The sequence below is a fragment of the Microtus ochrogaster genome, chromosome 19, assembly GCF_000317375.1.
Source record: "Microtus ochrogaster isolate Prairie Vole_2 chromosome 19, MicOch1.0, whole genome shotgun sequence".
Taxonomy (NCBI): Eukaryota; Metazoa; Chordata; class Mammalia; order Rodentia; family Cricetidae; genus Microtus; species Microtus ochrogaster.
Window position 1 is genome coordinate 63,811,319 of NC_022021.1, and position 7,634 is coordinate 63,818,952.

The following is a 7,634-nucleotide window of genomic DNA, read 5'->3' on the forward strand; positions in this document are numbered from 1 at the left end:
GAAGGAAGGAAGGAAGGAAGGAAGGAAGGAAGGATTAAACATGCCACAAATAGTATTTTCAGTTGTCAAAAATATCTAAATTACTTTTTTTTTATTTCTGCACTATATTTATTCTGTGACATTTCCACCTTGTATTTTCACATTCTTCTAGATGAACGTTCTTATTAATTCTATTTTTAAATTACTAAATATTATAAGCAATACTAAAACTATTCCAGTTCCTGGGATCTTCTTTTTTTTGTGGACCAGTCCCTCAAGAGAGGGGTTTTAGTATTTTAATATGTGTTTTTTTAAATTTGCAGCACACTGCCAACAAATTGTGCATCTACCACAGTACATAGATCGCACACATTTGCACATTCTTAGCGACAATGCTAGCAGTTTTTGGAAAGTACAGGATATTAGGGCTGAGGATGGAACTCAGTGTCAGAGTGCCAACCTGGCATCCGTAAAGTCCCAAGTGTGATCCATCATATGTGCACTATACATCTGTAACCAAACTGAATAGATTATATGATCCTTTCATCTTTTATTTATCAGATTGCAACCTAGACTTAATGCTTATACTGTACCATATTTGTTGGTAATTTACAATTTTTTGTTCCATTTTTCTTTTCAAGACAAGGTGTCTCTGTGAAACAGCTCTGGCTGTTCTGGAAATGACTCTGGAGACCAGTCTGGCATCAAACTCACAGAAATCAACCTGCCTGTGACTCCCAAGTGCTGGGAATAAAGGCATGCACCACCCCTGACCAGATAACTGATGATTTTTGATTATGTGAATAAACTTCACTTTTTATTGGGTCTTTGTCTTTGAAATTCTTTTCTTATTATTAATATCAATTTTATTACACTCAGATAAACACAAGGATTGCAGATACTTTTTTGATCTTCAGTTCATTTTTTGACTTATTTATGTCATTTGCTACATCAGATTTTTAGGCACTCAAAATAGCTACCCTTTGGGACTTCTAGCTTCCTATCTTGCAGAAGAAGACCCACATATTTTGAAAATGAATCAGTCATCCTTGAAAGAGTTTAGTACACGTCAATTGGTTATCTAGTACCAAATTATCAGCCCTGGAGACTTATACATACAAATAGCATTGCATAGATTGTTTAGGTTGTATTTATGTATTTAGAAATATGTGTGTGTACTGCCTACATTCAAACACATATGCGTGCGTTCACACACACACACACACACACACACACACACACACACACAGTTTTACCTTTCTCGTGAAAGTGTATCGAACACTTATTTGGCTGAATAATTTGAAAAGCCACAATGCCAATAAGAAATGTTCTTTTTTTAATGTCCATTGATCTATTTCTATTAACTAGTAGCAAAGGCTTTAGAAACATCTATCTATTGAATAGACAGATGATGATTGTTACTATGGTCTGAATGTAGACTGTCCCCTGCAGGCTCATAATTTCTTCCCCACTTTCCCCAGCTAGTGGCCTTCTGTGGAAACTTGTGAAACATTTTAGATAAGGGAATAAGCTAATAGACATGGAACTTTAGCAACAAGCCATGCAAGTCCTAGCCTACCCCAGATTCTGGTCTGAATGATCTGCTCTCTGGTGCGCCAGGATATGAGGAAACCATACAAGCTCTTGACGTTGTCTTTTTTCCCCATAAACCTTTAAGCCCAGAACAAGTCCTTCCTATCTTAGGTTCCTTCTTGTTTGATTACAGAGATGAAAAAGTAAACTAACACCACTGAAAACTTTGGGAATTAGATTTTGAGGCTGAGAATACATTTAACCATTTTTCTCCTATTATTGATTTTTTTCCAATTAGAATATGAGGAGGTAATAGTAAAATGTAGGATAGGTAATAATTATACCAGTGTTCCTATTTTCAGCTATATAATTTTGATTTATTAGATCGTAAGTTGGTTACAGAAGATTTTTCTGAAGATTAGTATCTTCCCTATGTTCATCTTTTTTCTTAGCTGTGTTCAGGCGTCTGCCCTCACATTTGCTCTGGAGAAGGAACATTCTTAGGCAACTGAAACACATTCCGATTAGTATGAGCTAGCAAAAGTATTCTCACCGCTCTAATGACAGTCTAAATGCCAAAAATGGACATTTGACTATAATTTGGCTAAGGAAAGCTGAAAGGAAATTCTTCTTGGGGATTTTGGAAGAGTTTTCTCCTTGATGAACAGCATATCTCACTCTTTTTTTTTAAACAAGAACAGTTATTGGTGACATACATTTCCATGCTTAAAAGGCTCAAAATTGTTCCAGTGATGTAAAGTTATGAGTAGAGGTGTCACAGGCATACCAAGAATGAAGAATGAAGAGATGGTCATACTGAACTCTCCTCCCCTCCTTTGGTTTTCCTGGAACCTACCCCCACATTTAGTCAAGCACATCCGGTGCAGAAGGGTCAAACATACACAGGACATACAGGAATTTATTGTTAATGAAAACAGAACTCATAACCTACAAGATTTATTTTTCCTGTTTAGTCTCACACATTATGTATACATTATGGTTTCCAGTTTGAGGTTGTATGCATTTCTTGTATGGACATGGTGAGTGTCTCTGTGTCTCTAAGCATTTCTTGTAAATTTTCTTTGTCTCTTTTCCTTATTTGATTGTTTTGTAACATTCTTATTTCTTTGGCTTTCATTTATCTTTTTAAAAGTTTTTTTTTTACTAGTAGTTTTTAGATATTGTTTTCTAAGGAGAGAGATAAAAGGTGTGGATCTATACGGAACATGAAGTGGGCAAGAACCAGGAGGGGTATGAAGGGAAACATACTCCTACAGAATACATTGTATTTTTTAAAAAAATCTATTTTCAATTAGAAAAAAGAAATAAAAAAGAGCACAGGCTGCTCTTTCAGAAGCCCTGGATTCGAGTCCTAGCACCTACATGGAGACTCACAATCATATATATATAACTCTAGTTCCAGAAGATTCAACGGTGTCAAGTGGTCTCCCCTGGAAACCGGGCACACATGAAGGCAAAACATCTACATTAAATAATTTTTTTTGGAAATCCTTTTAAAAAATAAAAATATAAAATAAAACTTCATAATAGTGCATTTTAAAGCATGATTGACTATGTCTACTCATAATGTAGTAATAGGCTCCAGGAGTGCAGGTGTATGGTCCTTCATTAAATGTTATACAAGGGAGTCTCCCTGAACTCATGTGTTCTATGAATAATTTATATGCTTCCTCCCTAGCAAGGCATTTTAGGGGGACCCCAATGAATTTCATATTCTCTTTTGAATAGAAGACTAGATTTCAAATGATTTAAATGTTCCATCATCAAAGTTATTACTCTTAAAGCATCGGGTTATATATTTTTCTATTGCTCTGTCATTGAAATATTTGAGGTCTGAAATATGACTTATTTAAAATTCAGACATATATTTCCAGTGTTCCTTCAACTTACACAACATAGTGTTCCATAACTCATGCACATGGCAGTAATCTGTTATATTTAGAACATATGGCTGCATTTGATATATCAAATGTCTTTGGCAAATGAAGTCATCCTAGTTTTATGGAAACTTGTCTGCAATATGACATAGGGGAAAAACAATGATTTTCCTCTCATTATTCATTATATTTCCTTTAAGTTCACATCGATATAACTTGGCCCAAGACATGATTTTCCTAAAATAACTCAAGAAGTTAAAATAGACTCAATTAAAGGGCATCAAAGTGCGATATTCACAATGGGAAAATAAATTGTTACCACCTTTTTGGCGAGGATTTTGGTGATATATTTCTGCCTTTAAAAATGTCCATTACTTCTAACCCCTAGGAAATAATTCAGAGCACAAAAGCGTGACTCAATATCATTTTTAAATTAAAAATGTATATAGACATACACTCATGATTTATTGGTGCCTTTGGGTCACCAGCTCTACCCAGTGCCCCAGAAACACTGAGCTTTCTTCGGGGTAGGGGAGAGAGGCTCACTCATACTGGACTGTCACCTTCCAGCAGGTATGCGTCCCTGCTCTCTAACTGGAAGTTTAGAGTGAGGAGAACTGGTTACAGATAGAGACTCTGTCCTTTTAGCACTACTTAGGCCATTTCTTTCTCTCCAGCTTCCTATTTATCCACCAAGAATGATTTTTTTCTCTCTCTCCAAATAGAGGAATGCCCCCTGTATAGACTATATTTTTCCTCCATTTCATTTATGTTTGAGTTACATTTTACCCCTTCTTCCTCTTCTTGGATGCCAATTTTCATACAATAATTGAGATAAAGGAAAATATATCTCGTGGATCAGAGTTCTCAGCCTCAGAATGTTAATGTAATCTGAGGTAATAGCAGAGAGAACTGGAAAAATCTATAATCCTGTGATACTTGGCAATATCATCCTGTCCCATTCATAATAGTAAATATCACATACTTGTAATACACACACACACACACACACACACACACACACACACACACACATATGCTCTATAGGCTTTAAATACATGGGCTTTATATAAAGTTCTACCTACATATTCAACCTAATGATAGGGACTAGTTTGATTTGAAGTACATTTATGTTTTACATGTACTACTTATAAAGTCATTAAAATAAGTTTATGAAATAGTAAAATAATTTTGCCATAGATGTATTATAAAAAAACTAAAATAAATGCTGTTAAGAAATCATGCCAAAAGACACTTAAGGTCATGCTCAACTTCCTTAGCGATCAGGGAAATGCAAATCAAGACAACTTTAAGATACCATCTCACACCTGTCAGAATGGCTAAAATGAAAAACACCAATGATAGCCTCTGCTGGAGAGGGTGTGGAGAAAGGGGTACACTCATCCATTGCTGGTGGGAATGCAAACTCGTGCAACCACTCTGGAAAGCAGTGTGGCGGTTCCTCAGGAAATTTGAGATCAACCTACCCCTGGACCCAGCAATACCACTCTTGGGAATATACCCAAGAGAGGCCCCATCATACAACAAAAGTATATGCTCAACTATGTTCATAGCAGCTTTGTTTGTAATATCCAGAACCTGGAAACAACCTAGATGCCCTTCAATGGAAGAATGGATGAAGAAAGTATGGAATATATACATATTACTCAGCAGTAAAAAACAAGGAATTCTTGAAGTTTGCGTACAAATGGATGGAAATAGAAAACACTATCCTGAGTGAGGTAAGCCAGACCCAAAAAGAGGAACATGGGATGTACTCACTCATATTTGGTTTCTAGCCATAAATAAAGGACAGTGAGCTTATAATTCTCGATCCTAAAGAAGCTAAATAAGAAGGTGAATCCAAAGACAAACATATAGGCATCCTCCTGAATATTAACCTTCATCAGGCAATGAAAGGAGACAGAGACCCACATTGGAGCACCGGACAGAAATCTCAAGGTCCAAATCAGGAGCAGAAGGAGGGGGAGCACGAGCAAGGAACTCAGGACCGCGAGGGGTACACCCACACACTGAGACAATGGGGATGATCTTTCAGGAATTCACCAAGACCAGCTGGCCTGGGTCTGAAAAAGCATGGGGTAAAACCGGACTTACATAGCGGACAATGAGGACTACTGAGAACTCAAGAACAATGGCAATGGGCTTTTGATCCTACTGCACATACTGGCTTTTGGGGAGCCTAGGCAGTTCGGATGCTCAACTTACTAAACCTGGATGGAGGTGGGCGGTCCTTGGACTTCCCACAGGTCAGAGAACCCTGATTGCTCTTCAAGCTGATGAGGGAGAGGGACTTGATCGGGGGGAGGGGGAGGGAAATGGGAGGTGGTGGCGGGGAGGAGGCAGAAATCCTTAATAAATAAATAAATTTAAAAAAAAGAAAAAAAAAGGAATCATGCCTATACTGGTACAGAAAAGCTCAAGAAAGATTCAACAAATGTTAGTAAAAAATAAAGACTATTAATATTTTTCTTTCTTGTAATTTTTAACCTGTACTTACTGTATTCAGATTGCTTCTTGATACCTCAACAATACAGGTGCTTAAACAAGATCTGAACAATGAAAATACCAATAGATATACCAAGTAGTATAGTTGGGGCCTATACCCTAGACCAATAGCTACAGGCAACTAATGACTATTGAGAAAGGAAAAATTAGCATCTCTCAGGAATGAGATCCCTAATTGATCATCCAACACAAAGTGGCCTATCCTGAAACTGTATATACACAAACAATGAAAGAACAGACTCCACAGATTACATTTATATTTTAAGGCACATATATTAATATATAATAAAAAAAGCCATCAATTCAAGGGAACATGAGGGACTATGGAGGAGTTGGATGGTTGGAGGAAATATGAGACATTCTGGAGGGAGGAAAGAGGAGGTGGAAGTGATGTAATTGCATTCTGATTAAAATTCTAAAAGAATTCTAAAAAAATTCAAACTAACTTAGAGTAAGAAATGATGTGAACAGTAACTTATCACTAGAATCCACACAGATATTATTTTACCAGTCAGATGATTAAGTGGAGGATATACACAATCGCATACAACTCCCAAGTAGATTTGTTTATTTTTACTTAATATTTTTTTAATTTATTTTTGAGACAAGATTTTTCTGTGTAGCTCTGGCTGTTCTGGAACTCACTGTGTAGATTAGGCTGACCTCAAATTCAGTGATCCACCGGTCACCTGCCTCTGTCTCCTGAGTGCTGGGATTAAAGGTGTGTATTAATACCACTCCAAGAATTCTTAACTAGAATGTAATTCCTTCCAGGTTGAAGTCCTTAAGTCTGTTTACTCATGCTCAGACTTAGAGAAGCTAAGTAGAAGATGAAGGATATTTTAGTGAATGCTGTATGTACGGAGACTTGAGTGGCATATGCATTTTCCTATGCTCCTGCAGAAATTAGACAGACACAAAACTAGGAGAAGATAAATGGCTCCATATGAGAAATAAATTCTGATGACAATGAAAAAAAAAGCAAAATGACCCAAATGGAGACATTTAAAAGGATTTTTAGATTCTACTATTACTGTCAAGAGGAAATTGGTGAAATTGCATGAAGAAGGATATATTTAACAGATTTTGAAGATATAATCACCTGAAATTGTATTCTGAAATAAGACAAATTGATACTTCTATTTAAAAATAAATTGTCCATTCTTGAAAAACCATGTGAATAACAGTCAATTCCTGAATGTGAAAAATACCGCATCTTGGTGGAACGAGATAACGAATCTGATTGTGAATATATTATGATTGAGTTGCTAGTGGAATATCCACTGGAAGCTGCAGTAAGAGATATGTGCTAAGAAAACTGTGACAAAGCGGGCACCTTGGAATATGAGAAGAAAGTCCTTTGGAGACTCTAGACACCAGTATTTCAGGGGTTGTCAGATTTCAGTAACCTCTCCAAGGAAAAGAAAAATCCTAAGAAGTACTGGGAAAACCATAAGAGAGTAATATTATAGATAGCATATTTGAAAATCTCAACTAATGTTGAGCCCTGAAGAAAATTTAAGTGAGAAGGAAACTGTTAATCTAGGAACTGAGATAATATTAAGAACACTAGGGAATATAGTCATGAGTTCAATGGATAACTGATTTATTTGCTCTGGGTTTTACAGATGAGTAACTTGAGGCAATGAGTTCTTCTAAAAGTTTTATTATTGAGTATAAAGTTGAATATATTTT